Source organism: Onychomys torridus, chromosome 15 (genome assembly GCF_903995425.1).
Source record: "Onychomys torridus chromosome 15, mOncTor1.1, whole genome shotgun sequence".
Classification (NCBI taxonomy): Eukaryota; Metazoa; Chordata; class Mammalia; order Rodentia; family Cricetidae; genus Onychomys; species Onychomys torridus.
Window position 1 is genome coordinate 45,692,115 of NC_050457.1, and position 17,991 is coordinate 45,710,105.

Consider the following 17,991-nt stretch of genomic DNA (forward strand, 5'->3'; position numbering starts at 1 on the left):
TGTTTCTGGTTTGGTTTTTTTTTTAAGTTATTCATTCAATCTTAGTTGTAGGTTCATGCCAAGTGATTTTACGTGTCAGTATTAGCTGGCTGTATTTTTCCTTTCTACGGCCTAGGCTTCAGTTTTATTGAGGATCTGGGTTTTGGGCTCTATTCTCCATTACCTCCAATATCCTCTAAGTCTCTCTTAGCTCCTAGGCCTTGTTGGGCTATATATTTCTGAGAGTTTGTCTGTCTTACATAGGTTATTTGATCTATTAGCATGACACTATTTGCTGTAGTGCATCTGTAACTCAAGAAGTTTAGAGACTAAGCCAAGAAGACTCTGATTTGAAACTGGCCTGGCCTACATGGTGAGACCCTCATCTCAGGAAAAGAAGATACTGTATTCATGTATAATTCAGTTTATTTCTGTAAAACCAGTTGTTCTGTACTACTTTGAGAGTTCTAAGTCTTCTGTCTCTTTCCCATAATGGATAAAGATTTCTCAATTTTCTTGATATTTTAATGGTAAAATGGTATCAGTTGCTCTGATTTTTCTACTCTCTTACAATGCTGTTTTGTTCATGACTGCTTTCATCCTAGCTGCCTTCCTTCCTTCTGCCAATCTGCTTTATTTTTATTTATTTTTTTTTAATTGCTTTTATTTTTAACCAGTCCCTTGAGGCAAAGTTAGCATAGAAAGATCTGAAACAATCTTCCATTTCTGCTTGTTTTTCAACTATAAATATTTCTCTTAGCACTGCTCTTGCCTCATTCCACAAGTCTGTGAATATGATGCTTTCATTAGTAAAGCTCTTATACACAGCACACAGTTGTACACTATGTTGTTTTCTTTCTTTCTTTCTTTCTTTTTTTTTTTTTTCGTGACAGGGTTTCTTTGTATAGCTTTGTGCCTTTCCTGGAACTTGCTTTGTAGACCAGGCTGGCCTCGAACTCACAGAGATCCGCCTGGCTCTGCCTCCCAAGTGCTGAGATTAAAGGCGTGTGCCACCACCACCCGGTTACTATGTTGTTTTCTTATTACTACAATAAACTCTGCCAATCTATTCCTTTTCATTAGTGGGTTCATTCATTTACATCTGAACAATGTTTAATCAGACACAGTATTGCTAATTCTCATATATTTTCTGTATGTCTTATTATTTCTTTGATCCCACTTGTGGTTATTCCCTAGCTTTAGTTGGATTTTTGTAGTTACACATTTTATTGTTTTCTAGTTCTCTTTATGTATAGTTGATGCATTTTCTTTGTCTTTGCCACAGAAATTATACATAGGATCCTAAAGTTACAGCATTGTGTTTTAAACTGTCTAGCTCCAAAGTTATTCTACCATCTCAATCCTTTATCCTGATCTCCTCATTTTATGATACTAATGTTCAAGTTATATCTGTGCATAATATATGTGAATTATTAAAGATTTAAAGTTTTTGATGCTTTTATCTTTTAAAATCTGTAGAAAAGTAAAGGTGGACTTGTAGACCCAAGGTACAACTATGCTTGTTTTAGCCATTTGTCCATGAATTTACTTTTATTAGAGAAGATATTTTTATTATATGGCTTTGAGTTACTGGTTCCCATCCTTTCATAATGATTTCACATTTTTTTTAGAGAAAGTCAGCTAGCAACAAAGCCTTTCTTACTTAGTTTACCTGGTGGTGTTAAGCATATCATAGATGACCCTTTGTGTTGTGGAATATTAGTTTAAGATATGTAACATTTATTTATGCTGTGGAATTTTATTTCATGATGCAAAGATGTGTTTCATTCTTTTTTGTTGCATTTGTTTAAATCTGTAAAGCTGTGTTAATTGCCTGCCTCAAATACCTAATTCATCTAATAAAGAGCTCAACAGCCAATAGCTAGACAGGAGAGGGATAAGCAGGGCTGCCAAGCTAAGAGAATAAATAGGAGGAAAAATCTAGACTTGAAAAAGGAGCAAGAGAGGAAAGAGAATAGGAGAACAAGAGGAGGATGTCAGGGGCCAGCTACCCAGTTACACAGCCAGCCACTGAATAAGAAGGAAAGAAAGATGTACAGAATAAAGGTAAAAAGCCCAGAGGCAAAATGTAGTTAAAGAGAAACAGAAAATTTAAGTCAGAAAAGCTGGCTGGAAACAAGCCAAGCTAAGGCCAGGCATTCATTAGTAAGAATAAGTCTCTGTGTACTTATTTGGGAGATGGGTAGCATGCCCCACAAAGAATAAAAAAAAAAACTGCATCTTTGCATCTCTTAGTCAGAAATCCCTTGTCCTAAGTACTGACAAATACATAGTTCACTTGAAATTTTCCTGAGTCTTGCCTATTTCTTCTTGTATTTTTCTAAAGTCTTAGATCCACTTGTATCCAGCAGTCTAAATGTACAATTAAGTTACACAAAAGTCAGTCACCAGGCAGCCTGGATATAGATAGGTTAGAACATCACAAATTTCATCCTCTCTTCTCTTGGGCTCCCCAAAGAAGAGGGAGAATGTGGAACAAGAGTGGTTGTATACATCCCATAAGCTTCATATAGACTTTTATACTTGGGATTTTAATTGGTTCTTGTATCAATCGTGCCAAGCCCTTTGACACTGCAACATGATAGACTGACCTCTATGAAGGTCACTCAAGAATTTTACAATCAAGTTGCAAAAAAATAATGAAAAAAAAAAAAAAACGCATGTTTTAAATAAGCAAGGTTACAATTTTGTATTGGGCTGTACTGATAGCTATCCTTGGCTACATGTGGTTCATGGGCTATTGACTGGGAATCCCTGGAAACTCTGTGCTGATTTTCAGAGATCATATATGATTGATTTAATGAATTTAATGCTGCTTTTGGAGAATTAGCAGTTAGATCCTCCTAGTCCTCCATCCTGGGGCTAGAAGATGAGATAAATAAGACATTTCTGGCCTTGTATGAATGTGGGCGCTGTGTTCAAGCCTCAGTAAGAAAAAAATGCAGTTCTCCATCTTGATGAGTTCACTAGTGTAACTTTTTGATGTGCTTTGCACCCTAACTAGAGCATTCCTTATAACTGTCATTTGAATGCCTGTAAAGATAGTGTTCACGAATAAAGCAGAGATATAAAGCTACTGTCTTTCATTATTACAATAACTGTACTTGTGATAACATAATCTGAGTATGGTGTGGCAGGAAGTCTGGTTCTGACAGGACTGAACATAGAGTAGATGTCTTAGAGACAGACTCCATTGATAAAGACCACAAAAGGCAATGTAATAGGGCAAATTATTATGGACATACTTGACTTTAATCAACCATTAAAGACTGTTTTAAATGAGTATCAGCTAAAAGTGTGCCACGTTTGCCTCCTATAGAGCTTTGCTTTAAATATTCTCTGTAGAAACAATTACAACCTACTACCATTAAATCATGCTCCTTCAAAAAGGAAGTAGGAAAGTAGCAGCCAGGACTCCCATGACAGTTGCCAGGTTCAAAAACAGATAAGTTGAGGAGGGTTAACTTTGACAGTAAGAAGAACCATGAAGACTATTATAATGCGCTGGTGTTTGTGACAAGTGATCCATTGCTATCTTTTCAGAGGTTACTAAAAACTTACAAAGAAGGAGTCATAGAAAGTCCACAGCATTTCAAAGACCAGTGACCTTTGCAAAGTGTTATTCCAAAATTATTGGCAGGGAGGAAGCAAGAGTAAGAGATGTCCTGATATGACCCTCTCTCCTTCCAGTTCTCCTGGTATCCCAAAGGACAGAACACAATAGCAAATCAGAGGCCCAGAGAGCCTTGTATATTGCATGCAAGTGTTGGAGATAATTTAGAACAGGGTAGAGAATGAAGGTCAATATTCAAACAGTAGATGTCCTACATTGGGGACTGGCAGTATTGTTCCAAAGGCTAAAATGCAGGAATCTTGTTTTTCTCTCTTTATGGGTCTCCTGTTCCTCCTCTTTCTCTCCCTCCTCCTCCATGGATGTGAATAATAAGTATAGTAATAAATCTTTGGGAAAATCACAACAAAATATTTATACAAGCAGAAAGCCTATAAATAGGAAATTGTCAACAACAAAATGTTTTGCATAGACTATATATCAAGTATGTTGTTGGTCCCCTAGAGGCATTTTTACCAGTAAAATAGTGACCTAAACAGACTCAGTGTAAGCAGTTCGGATAATACTGTTTGAGGCTTAGTCAGTGAGAAGTTCGAGAATGTTACCATATAGAAGCCAGTTTTGATAAGCTTATGAAAACCTGACTAGAAAGACAGCAACCTACATGCTCTAATAAGATATTTTTCATTAATTTTAAGGGAAAATATTCCTCAGAGATGAATATTACAAGTTTTCAGAGACAAGTTTGCAGCCAGTCAACACAGGAAGAGCCTGAGAATGAGACTGGGCTATGCACCCATCTGTCTGCACTGTCCCCATAGCCTTGGGTGAAACACTATCCGAGTTGTGGTTTTTGACATAGGACATGAGGAAATCTGAGTTTAGCTGGAGCCTTTTAGTCTCCTCTTACCCCCTATATTTAGTAATCTGGAGCCTTTGTGTCTAGATAAAATGTCTTAAGTGCCTCTGAAACTCACTATCTGAAGAGCTACAAAAAAGTTAATAACTATTTTTGCCTTGTTTCTTTTCTGTCAATAAAATAGGAATTGATACCACACTTGGAACAACAATTTCAAAGTTAACACATGCACATAAAAAGGAATCAGAGATATTTGAGACATTTATCTCCATTGAGCAAAAGCAATATTACTACTTGGCCAGGTTACTCCTCTAGGAAGAAAACATCTACATTCCCAATGTGTTTAAAAAGAGCCAATAACTGTTAGTGACAAGCTTTCTTCATATGTGCTTGAGAGTTCCCCAGAAGACTTCAAAGAATCCTCTGTTGACTAAATTTTTCTAAATTAACTAGATTTACCTACAGATGTGTAGAGTAACAACAGAACATTATCTTAATAGTGTCTTGGAATGGAAAGTCCAAGAATATATATTCTGTAATTAGCATGACAATCAACCAAGAAAATGGTTTATTAGAGTTTAATCAGAAGATGGCATGCTCATACTCTCATACTTTTGAATCAATAGAAGATAGAAAAATGGTAAGTAGTGAAGACAGAGGAAGACAGAGTTTCCTATGCTCATTCTGTATTATAAAAATGATTTTCTTCTTTGCCATTGAATAAAGAAGTAATTCCATTCCAAAGGGATGGGAGATAAAAGTCAATTTGGCAGTGACCTCTTTAATGTTAAGAATTTCTTATATTCTGTGTAATTAATGAATAAAATACATGAAAAACAAAAGAACCCCTAAAATTTACCATGAGCATTCAGTTCCAAGTATAATACAGGTTTAGAGCCCAATTACACAGGATCTAAAAATAAAAAATAATGCATAGCTCTTATTTCTTTGAATGTATATTATCAGAAATAATTTCAGTTTGCAAAATTATGAAAGCCAAATATCTTATAATCTTCCTTCAGTTGGTTTCTGTGCATGTCACTCCACAGATGTGTTCAAGAATCCCTCTGGAAGAAATGTGCATCTCTCTGATCTTTAAATTATTTCCTCAAAACTAGATGGAATCAAAATCCCATAAAAGTCATGTCCTGTAATTAATCTTTGTCATTTCTACTTAAATAGTGGACATTTGTGCAATTTACTTTTCTCCTTATTGGGACCAAACACCTGACAAGACACAATTTCAAGAAGGGAGGGTTTGCTTTGGCTTAGATGGAATACACTCCATCATGATGGAGAAAACATGGTGGCCGGAGCAGGATGGAGCTCTGGTAACGGGACAGTTAGGGACATAGTTATGAAACCTTAAGGTCTGCCTCAGAAAACCACTTCTCCTCCTAAATGGTCCACAACCTTGCAAAACAGTGCCACCCTCTGGAGAACAAGTGTTTACAAACACATAAGCTTATAGGGAAGTTTCACATTCAAACCACATTATTAGTATCTTCATTTTTGTTATTGAAGTTTGAGGCAACCATTTCAGGTGCAAATGTCTACTTTCCCCTGAAATTGTTTCTTAAACATTTGATAATGATAACTAACTGGTAATCAAAAGAAATTATAATTTCAAGAATGTACACTGAAATCCCACAGTTATTCTCATTTTTATATAAAAGAACATCCATTAGAAAGACACTATCCACTTAAAGGTAAAAAAAAAAAAAATTAAATTAATCTAGAACCTGGAGATTAAAGGGGAACAGATTTTGTCCTCATAACTTAAAAAGAAGCAGAAATGACAGCATATTGGTTTTGTTCTTCTGGCCTCTATATAAAACTATAAGAAAAGAAATTTGCATAACTTTTAAGCAACCAAGTTTGTAGTCAGTCCTTACAGCCTCACAAAGAAATTAATGCACCCATTTTTCCTGAATCCTGGAGAATATACTGGGAAATGCGGTGTTTGGGAAGAGGAAAATAATCCTTGACATGGAAATACAACAATAGAGAGGTAGCAGTCCATGGAGACTCATCCAACTGTGGGTCTGCCTCAAGAATTTCATTTCTTTGCAGTCTAGTAAAAGCAATTTGAAAAATGTTTTGAATTGCCTAAATGTTGAGACTTATACTCTCTTCACTCCAAGGCTGGGCAAGTAATAAAAATATTCATAGAGTGGTCTTCTGGTTAGATCCTATGAAATGTTTGTCTTAGGGTTTCTATTGCTATGATAAAGCACCATGGCCAAAGCAAATTGGGAAGGAAAATTGTTAGCTTAAACTTCCAAATCATTGTTCATACTGAAGCAAGTCAGGGCAGGAACTCAGCAGGACCTGTAGTTGGAAGTTGTCCTATGTTTCACAGCCACTCAGTCCCAAATAAACACTCAGAGGTTTATTATTAATTCTAAACTGTTTGGTCTATGGCTCAAGCTTATTGATAACTAGTCTGACATCTTAAATTAACCAATTTCTATTAATCTATATTTTGTCACATAGCCATGGCATTACTTGTGTGCTGGCATTGTGTTCCTTGGGCAGCTGGATGATGTCTGCCCTGACTCCATCCTTCTCCCTGTCTCTGATTGGATTTCCTACCTGGCTCTTATCCTGCATTACCATAGGTCAAAGCAGCTTTATTAATTAACAAATGGGAGCAACATATATTCACAGCATACAGAAAGATTATCCCACAGCATTCCCCTTTTCTGTCTAATCAAAAAGGAAAGTTTTCATTTTAACATAGTAAAATTATACATAAGAAAACAGCTATCAAGTAAGAATTAGAGTTATAATATCTAGTCTATTTGTATTTGGCAAAATTAAATAAAATAATCTATCATCTACCCTATCTTTGTAAGTCTAAAGTTTTACAAAAAATTTACCTTTTACCATAACTAAGGAAAACTATAATTATAATTATCTAGTCTTCAACTCCATCAAGGACTCCCAGAGGATATAATATACCTAAGTAAACAGGAGGTACATTGTAAGCAACTTCCAAAATTCTAAAAATGACAGAGACATCTGGTTACCTACACAGTCATCAAAAATTTCTCTGTAACATTGGAGCAGCTATCTTCAGCCTACAGGCTTAGCATCTCTGGAATACTTTTCAATAAAGCAGGAAATTAGAAGGACTGTTCCATCTAGTAGCAAAGTTCAGTCGCTTTCCTCTATGTTCTACAGAATGTCTGGTAGTTTCTTTTGCAAAGCATGAATCTGAAGGACCATCCAGCTTTGTTTTGGCAAAGTTCAGTGGTCAATTTCCTATGGGTCCTGCATGTCCAGTTTATACAACACTGTCAAGTAGTCCAGGCAATAGCAGTTTCTTGCCCAAATGGCTAGCCTTTTCTATATTGCAAGCAAACGCCATAGCAAGTTTCTTCAATGCCCATCTTCCTCTTTGAAGTAATTGATGCTGCCAGGAGCAGATATGTCTCATTGTCCAGAAAAGTTCTTAAAACATTTTAAATGCCATATTCCTCATGTCTTTGAAGTGTTTAAAGATAATCTATCTAATTAAAATATATCTTTGTATACCAAAAAACTTAATTAACATGCCTATAAGTTTGATTATTATAGATGACTATTAATTTTTATTTCTTAATGAGATATTCCAATTTGAAATGAGTTACATAAACATAATTCCTTAAACAAGAGTATAAATATACATACAGTATAATAAAATTGACCTTAAATTTGTATTAATAAACCAAAATCCATACCAATGTAAAGTATTTAGAGATCAAGAGTTGTTTTATGGATTAAAATAGATTTAATAATCTATCTTTTTTTCATTTATATCATATCTCCCTTTAAATAAAAACAAATATTCATAAACAATATTTAGGAATTTGGGCATAGCTTTCTATCTATGCTACTTCCTGCTGACTGGGGACACTGACAACCTTACAGGGAGCCTGAGAAAATTTAGTATTATAGTCAAGTCCTGACTGGAGTAGTCTGTGAGGCTGCATCATCGCAGACAGTTAACTTGAAGCTGTTCTGGATGTTGAATCATCCAGACCTCTCAGGGAGTCTTCCACGATGGAACCATATTAACCTGGAGGGAATCCACAGTTTCTCATCTTCTGTGGAAACAAAAGCAAAACCACTTTTCCAAAGCAACACATCCTTAGACCAAAATTTTGAAGTTAAGATACCTTTAAGATATGTATGTTGATTTTTACTTAGCAGCCCCTAAGATCAAATATTTCTCTGCAGTTAAAAAAAATTCCAAAGACAACACAGTAATATATAGTATCCAGATTCTCTGTGTATTTTCCATCTTTACGTGGCCTTTTTTTATTACTCTATTTCTTTTTTAAGTACTTTCTCTACCATTTTTCTTTTCCCTCTTAAGCCTACATATGTTTTAAAACACACTGTAACCCATTTAGAGGTTTTTTTTTTTCCATCTGAATCTGTTTTATTGTGTATCTGTAACCATTTTCTGACCATTGCTTTAAACTTCAACATGGCTAAGACCAAAACAGTGGCTCTGTCCCACTCTGCCTTCCAACATGGCAGAGGTACGTTCACTGCCAGCTCTGGGAGCCATGCTCTCCACCCGAACTCTGGGAAGCAGAAGGTTCATGCCACCACCAAACAGCTTACAGCATGCTGCCCACAACCTCATTCAAGTGCTACCCTCCCAAAAGTGCTGTCGGTGCCATCAGCATGAACCAGGAAGCTGTCTCTTAAAGTAGCCATGCATCTTTTAACTGCCAGCAACAGAGCCTATCTGAAAATTTTCAGCTACCAAGAAGCTGCACTCGACTCCTGTTTTTGTTGGTCTAGGAGCCCTCTTTTTTTAAAGCTTTTTTAGGCTGTATGTGGATACACATGCACCACATTGGTGCCAAATGTAGACGGAAGTTTTCCTGTGTCCTGGAGCTGCTCAATCCCAAATAAACACTCAGGGGCTTATTATTAATTATAAACTGTTTGGTGTATGGCTCAGGCTTATTGCTAGCTAGCTCTGAATCCATTATTAATCCATTTCTATTAATCTATATTTTGCAATGTGGCTGTGGCATTACTGGTCTGCTGGCATCTTGTTCCTTGGGCAGCTGGATGGTATCTGCACTGTCTCCATCCTTCTTCTCCCTATTTCTCTGCTTGGATTTCCCACCTGACTCTTATCCTGGCTTACCATAGGCCAAAGAAGCTTTATTTATTAACCAATGGGAGCAACATATATTCACAGTGTACAGAAAGATCATCCCACAGAAGGACAGAGAAACTTCAGTCTACAGGAACTGCCAGGCAGGAGCTGATGCAGAGGCCATGGAGCTTCTTATTGAGTTGTTCCTTATGGTTTCCTCAGTCTGCTTTCTTGTGGAACCCAGATACTCCACCCCCCTGAGGGGGTACCCACAATAGGCTTTCCCCATCAATCACTAATTAAGAAAATGCCTTCTCTACATGCTTGCTTAGATTTTATTGAGGCATTTTCTCAATTACAGTTTTCTCCTGTCTAGTGACTGTAGCTTGTGTCAAGTGGACATAAAACTAGCCATCACCCTTAATGATGTCTTTGTTTGTAACGGCTGAATAATATTCCATTGTGTAAATGTACCACATTTTCTTTATCCACTCTTCCATTGAGGGGCATCAAAGGTATTGTCTATTATGAATAAAGCTGATATGAATAAAGTTGAGCAAGTATCCTTGTGGTATCTGTGGAGCATTCTTTGGGGATATGCCCAAGAATGGTATAGCAGGTCTTAAGGTAGATTGATTCCCAGTTTTCTGAGAAACTGCCATATTGATTTCCAAAGTGGTTGTACAAGTTTGCACTCCCACCTGCAATGGAGGAGTTCTCCGCTTGCTCTACATTCTTGACAGTGTGAGCTGTTACTTCAGTTTTTGATCTTATCTATTATGACAAGTATAGGATGGAATTCATTTGTCTGATGGCTAAGGATATTGAATATTTCTTTAAGTGTTTCTCAGCCATTTGAAACTCCTCTGTTTGGAATTCTTTGTTTATATATGTACCCCATTTTTCAATTGGATTATTTAGTTTGTTGAGGTCTAGTTTCTTGAGTTCTTTATATATTTTGGATATCAACTCTCTGTCAGATGTGGGAGTCATGATCTTTTCCCATTCTGTAGGGTACCATCTTGTCTGTTTGATGATGTCCTTTGTCTTACAGAAGATTTTCAGTTTTATGAGGTTAGGAGGAACTTGCGGAATCCTGTGGAAGTGGGGGAGGAAGGATTGTGGGAGCCAGAGGGGTCAAGGATACCATAAGAAAACCCAGAGAATCAACTAACCTTGGCTCATAAGGCTCAAAGAGGTTTAACCAACAACCAAGGAGCCTGTATGGGACTGAGCTAGCCCCTCTGCATACATGTTACAGTTGTATAGCTTGGTCTTCTTATGGGACTCCTAACAGTGGGAGCAGGGGCTCTCTCTGAATCTCCTGCCTGCTTTGGGGACCATTTCTTCCTATGGGGTTGCCTTGTCCAGCCTTAATAGGAGAGGAAGTGCCTAGTCTTACTGCAACTTTATATACCATGGATGGTTGATATCCATAGGAGGCCTGCTCTTTTTTGAAGAGAAATGTAGGAAAAGTGGTTGGGGTGGGGCTGAAGGGGATATTGGAGGACAGGACTTGGAGGAGAGGAGGGGGGAGACTGTTTTAGGGATGTAAAATAGATAGATAGATAGATAGATAGATAGATAGATAGATAGATAGACAGGTAGAAGTAGCTAGCACACACTTCTGTTTTGAAAATTGTAACATCATAAGAGAGCAGAGTCCATGTTGAATTATATGACTATTCCATTGCCTTGAGGTTCTTTAGGGCTTGCACTTTGTCAATAATACTGGTTTTGTGGGTCTTACAAAAGGATCAGAAACTGCCTCCTTTTACCAGTACAACATCCCTGTGAGACTCTGTGTGTGCCATACCCATGGTACTACATTCATTTCATTTGTTTCCTGGTATCAGCCTTTCTTTATCTCTTTCTCTTCCCTATAACAATAATAATAGATTTGAAGGTTGTAGTGGTTTGAAAGAAAATGGCCCCTAAAGGGAGTGGCACATGTTAGAGTAAGTGTGACCTTGTTGGAAGAAGTGTGTCACTGTGAGAGCAGGATTTGAGGTCTCATATATGCTCAGGCTACACTCAGTATGGTAGACAGCTCACTTCCTGTTGCCTGCGGATCAAGATGTAGAACCTCCTTCTCCAGCACCATGTCTACCTGCATGCAACCATGTTTCTTGCCATGATAATGGACTAAGCCTCTGAAACTGTAAGCAAGCCTCAATTAAAAGTTTTCTTTTATTTATTTTTTCTTTTTATTATTAAGAAATTTTCTATTCATTTTACATACCCACCACAAATTCCCCCTCTTCCCTCTTCCCACCCCTCAGCCTTCCCCCTCAACTCACCACCCCATCACCAGATTTTCCAAGTCAAGGTCTCCCATGGGGAGTCAGTAGAGCCTGGCACACTCAGCTGAGGCAGGTCCAAGCCCCTCCCCCCTGCACCAAGGCTGTGCAAGATGTCATATCCTAGGCAGGGCTCCAAAAAGCCGGCCCATGTGGATCCTGATCCCCCCACCTGGGGGCCTCCTAAACAGTTCAAGCTTTTCCTTTATAAAAGTTGCTGTGGTCATGGTATTTCTTCACAACAGTAGAAGACCTAATTAAGACAATGGTTGTCAAAGAATAACGTAAAAACATTCACCACATCATTTTTATACATTTAAATGATAATCACACCCCTGTTTTATTTAATCCATGAGTAAAGGAAAACTTTAAAACAAGAATTTTACATGGTCAGTACGGAACAATACTAAACAGCATTCCTATATTCGATGCCAAATGGGTGGTGTCTGACAAGGCAACATACTACCTGTTGTTCATTTGGGGATCATTAACCACAATAAAAGAACATAATTACATTTTATCTCTTGTACAACTTAAATTCTTGTCTTGGGGCTCCCTAATTCTCTCTAATTTTACAATTGAATGCCACTTATGATTGAAGTCATTGTTGTAGGGAAAAGGGGCTGGCTAGAGAAACCCACCCTGACCCTGGAGCCCAGAATTAGGGAAGGATGGCTCAGATAAAGCCAGTGAGAGAAACACAGTTTAGTTCAGATCAGAGCCATCTCTGCCCCTATCCAACTGACTTGTGGAATCAACCAATCACAGAGCAGGACAGCAGAATCCTGGCCCTAGAGCCCAGGACCAGGGAAAGAAACACAGCCTGTGTTTGGGACCTGGGCCAGAGAAATGAACCAAGGAAACATGCCCTGACTCTGAAACCAGTACCAAAGAAACACTCTAGGCCCCTAGAATCAGAGTAAGTGAAAGAAATGTGCCCTGGCCTTAGAGATAGTGTCAGAAAGCTAAGTAAGGCCAGTGAGAGAAGCAGTTTAGCTCAGATCAGAGCCATCTCTGGCCTGTAGCAAGTGACTTGTAAAATCAACCAATCACAGAGCAGGACAGTAGAATCCTGGTCCTTGGGCCCAGGACCAGGGAAAGAAACACAGTTATCCTGTGTTTGGGTCCTGAGCCAGAGAAATGAACACTTTATCCCCAAACCCAGAACCCAGGAAATATGCCCTGACTCTGAAACTAGTACCAAAATAATACTCTTGGCCCCTAGAATCAGAGTCAGTGAAAGAAATGTGCCCTGGCCTTAGAGGTAGTGTCAAAAAGCCAAGAAAGGCCAGTGAAAGAAACACAGTTTGGCACTGAAATCAGGGCCATCTGCCCATTGCTCACAAAACTGGCCAATCCCTGGGCAGAAAATAAACTAATCAATCACAGTTGATTCCACCCCCTAGACATCCTATATAGACTACCCTGCTCAGTCAGTTGTGAGCTGTTCTCTCCAACCAGGTAGAGGTGGCTACTCTCCTGGACTCCTCCTTCCCCAATAAACCTCTTTCTCAAAAGAGTATTGGGTGAAGACCTTCAATGACTGGTGAACAGAAGAACCTTGCTGGGACATCCCATAGTAGACTGAGCAAGAGAGAGCTGGTAACACTGAGCCAGAGATTGTGGCTCTCCAAGAGAGGAGCAGGATTGCTGTGTCCTGCAGGGAGACCATCCCCCATCACACCAGGTATATCCTGACTTTCCAGAAGAGTCAGGATACCCTGACTTTCCTGAAGAGTCAGGATACCCTTCCTTGCTGAAGCAGTTCCAGGCCTGACTCTCCCGAGAAGTCAGAAAACCTTCCTTTCCAAGGTTGGGCTGTTTCTTTGCAGTCCCAGCCATCACAGCTGTGCTAAACAGCTCCAGGTGTCCAGGACACCTTCAGGGCAGAACTCTTATTCTAAGTTACTCATTACCCGAGGTGTCTGGGATACCTCGCCCTCTAGAGCTGAACTGTCTCCTTGTACTTTCAGCCATCAATTTACTAACATTTTGGTGCTGAAACCCGGGACACCAAACCCAGAGTTTTTGTAGTTTACTTACAATTGTACTTTTCATAATCCTGAGCAATGAACTTTCCTAGCAATGGGCAGAACAGTCAGAGCTTAGCAAAGGCTCCCTGTGCTTAGCCACTGGTAGGACATGGTGCTGGAGAAACAGTGTCTTCTGGCACTCCAGTTGAAAATGGTGCTTAGACATCAGGAAAACAAACTTTAACAAAGGGAATTCTAATTTTTACATCATGCGAAAAGAACAAGAAATGTAAGGCTGGCTGGCTGGTGGTGATGCCAATAAGGTGGCTCAGCTTTGTTTTGGTGGACCACAAATGAAAAGTTCTAATATTGTGCTAACTGAGATCAAGCTCACTCATAAGTGTAAGAAGGAAATCTCAAACAACATTGGCTTAAACAAAGGGAAATTTAATGTTTTCCTTTAAGTTAAAGTTCAGATACTGATTTTAAGATGTTCCCATGCATCAAGGATATTAAAGGATTCTGACAGGACATTGTTCCATCATCTTTGAGACTCAGTCTCAGAGTAGCAAGAGATACAGTGATATTCAGTGTTGTTGTTCTTTTGTTTTGTTTTCATTCTTAAATCAAATAAGCAACTAATGTATTGAGGTGGGGATTAGAGTTAAAGTGTCTCTCTCTCTCTCTCTCTCTCTCTCTCTCTCTCTCTCTCTCTCTCTCTCTCCACTGTGGTCCCTTCTCTGTAAAACTAGATGACTCTATTATTGCACATTCAACTTCATAGAGCCACTGTTTTTTGATGCAGTAAGTCTTGCAAATGAAAATCAAGTTAACTAGCCAGTCTGAAATAGAGACTCCAAAATAATGAATAACAAATGGCAATGGACAGCTGTAGCATGATTCTTAAAGGTACTTGTTAATAAAACTCAAACCCGAGGCCAGTTATTGGGGTGATTGCTGGAAGATCAGAGAAGCAGAACAAGCCACAGCTATCTCTCACCTTGCTAGTTCCTTAGCTGGTCTTGTTTCCTCAGACTGGAAGCTTCTGAGTCCTCCTCCACATGAATCTCAGCTTAAAGGTTGGGTTTCTGGAATTAAGGCATGGGTCACCATGCTTAGCTGTTTCTAAAGTGGCCTTGAACTCACAGATCCACCTGGCTCTGCCTCCCAAGTGCTGGGATTAAAGGTGTGTACCACCATTGCCCAACTTCTACTATAGCTTACTCTTCCCATTTTCTAGCCACCAATTTTGGCTTTGTTCTAGTGGCTGTCTGTTCTCTGACCCCAGATATGTTTATTTCAGGGAACACACAATATTTCAGGGAATACAATACCCACCACAGACAGCAGGATACAACAGTCCAGTTTCATTCACATGTCTTCATTTTGGGAAATTCTGTTTCTATTTACTTACATCTGAGGGATTCAACCATGAGAAAACAAATTTTAAGCTTCCAGAAATTGCCTTCATGTTCATAAACTTGGGATCACAGCCTAGTTTCTAGAGTTTTAATTACGGCAGTATGATAGGGCCTTACTCTACAGTAAACACATCTTTAAGTATATCTCCACATTGATATAGACCTAGGCCGAATTATACTGAGTTATATGGTACAAGAATTTCTAGGTACATGTTTTACTTTCTTATGCATACTAATCTTGTATTAAATTTGCTGCTACTATATTGAATGACAACGTGCTAGTTTCATTTTTTAGTTTTAAGAAAGAGAAATGTGGGCTGGAGAGATGGCTCAGCTGTTAAAGGCTAGGCTCACAACCAAAAATATAAGAAAGAGAAATGTTTTTTGTTTCAGTGATCCTGAGTTAATCTGCACGAGATGATTTGTCAACACTTTCCAAAATATGCTCGTAGACTTGATCACTTGAGAAAGGACTAATCAGATGAGAAGAAACAATTCTTTTATGCCTCTAAATATATGCCTTCTCATTTTAAATTTGTGACTGGTTACTCTTTTACTGAATAACGATCAGTGGATCACTTGGAAAGAAAACATCTATTTGCAAAGGGTTGAGTGGGGTTTAGGCTTTAGAATATTGACTTACCAAACAAAACTAAAACAGACACTTGGCGATATGATTTTTAAATCTTAAACCATTGAGGTTAGACTTGGCCAATTTGTGGTAAAGGACAATTTCTCCTGTGAATACTACACCCACAAGCATCTTCCTATCATTAGGGATATGTCTCTGGAGAAGAAAACAGGATGGTTGTGAGTTAGAGGCCAAAAAGGACTATGTAGCAAGACTCTAAATCAAATCATCTATTATCATCATTGTCCTCACCATCATCAAATAATTATTCTCCCTGTTTCTTGGAAGGAAATTCACTGTCATCTGAACTAACAACAGAGAAAGGTATTGGTTTGTCCTACAATCTGTTGTACATAAGAGTTTACATTATTTTAAGTAATTAAAAGAAAATAAGAATTGCCTGCAGAATGGTATGAAGAAAAGAAGACATCCAAGAAAATCAACCAATAGTCTCTATAATAAATGAAGTGTAGTAAGAAATAGAAAAAAACAATGAATAAAAATGTATAACTCTCTGGAATATCCCCCTCAAAATGAGAAATGAAGGCTCAACTATTCTATATGAGCTGAAATCTAACTGGAGGATTTGACGTTATTTTAAGTATGTACTTTCTATTCTCAAAGAGACAAGTTAGGATAAATAAATACACAAGCAATGCTTTAGATTCAAAATCGTTCTACATTTTTTTTCACCTTAAATTACAATCTATTATCTTAATACCAGTTTTTGGAAAATAACCTCTTGAGCCAAAAGACCCTCTATGCACATAGCATTCAGACTCTTACATTTTTGGAAAGAGAAGAGAGTGGTTTTTTTCTTTTATATCAAAATTAATTTTGTAATGCAAATTGCCTTTTTTTGTAACGTCTAATTTTGTAATGCAAATTCCTAATAAAAAGCCAACTGTATCCCTTGGAGAATTATTCTAATATACACAGGTCTGATACTTAAGATTTGTCCAGTCTCCTCACTAGGTTACTGCTTTCTGTCTCCATTTCTTGTTCTTATTCATCTTATGAATGCAATGAAAAAAGGGAGGGTGTATCTACCTGGAGTTATCCTGTTAGGCAAATATTCTTCAGAAGATCAGCACAGTCCAGTGGACATCTCTATTAGGTTTATGTTTACTGAGGATACTTCCACTCTGAGATTCTAGAGTACAATTTCCCTCTGTCCAACAACTTTAAGGCCATCAGAATTCTTTCCTAGGTCTCAGAAGATGGACAGAAACTGGAGGAAGAAAATAAATTCACATAGAGACAAACTTTCTTGCCCAGGCATTTAAGAGACAAGCACTCTTCCATACTTCATAAGGCCACACCTAATCAGCCCCATGGGAAGATGGGATTTATAGTCTAAGTGTTTAAAAGAAAAACAAAGGGTTTAAGTAACATCTGGCTAGACATATCAAAAGCATAGAATGGATTCTTTCTCAAACATACATATTTAACAAATTTACATAAAATATTTCAATTCCCAGCATGTAGATATTAGAGTAAAATTCAAAAAGGAAAAACTGTTCCTACCAGCAATTATATTATGTGAGTGGGGCTGTTTGGGATGTCTCCTGTTCTTGCTCACATCTTTTTGTACTTACTGCACTCTGAATATGAAAGATGTATTTCATAAAAGGACATCTGGCTCTCCTTAATATCTAAATTATCGAATTTTTATGCATCTATGTCATACCCTTGGGTGTTTACTTTGAAAGAGGTTCAACTAAAGTTCATTTTGATAGAAAGCCAGAATGCCTTCATGCATTAATTAGCATATTCTAATCTTGAAAGCACTAAATGAATCATCACTTCTGCTTATTAGTCCTTTCAGGACCAGCTTTGCCACTGTCTTGGCTGTATTTTTTTAATATCTGAGGATCATTGTTCCCAGCTGTGACTCAGCAGTGATCCGTGGGTAGGTGTAGTGGGTCATTATAATTCTCTAATGTCTACCAAACTCCAGTACTTCTGAAGCTTGCTAGTGACTCCAGAGGACTGTAGAGTGGAGAAGTAAAATGAACACCAGAAAGTTGGTGCTCCAAAGCTCAGTCTCATACCTATGACTGAAGCAGTGTTCCAACCCTGAGTGATCAGACTCATTTGAGTCAGTTACAATTTCTCCACCAGTAGAT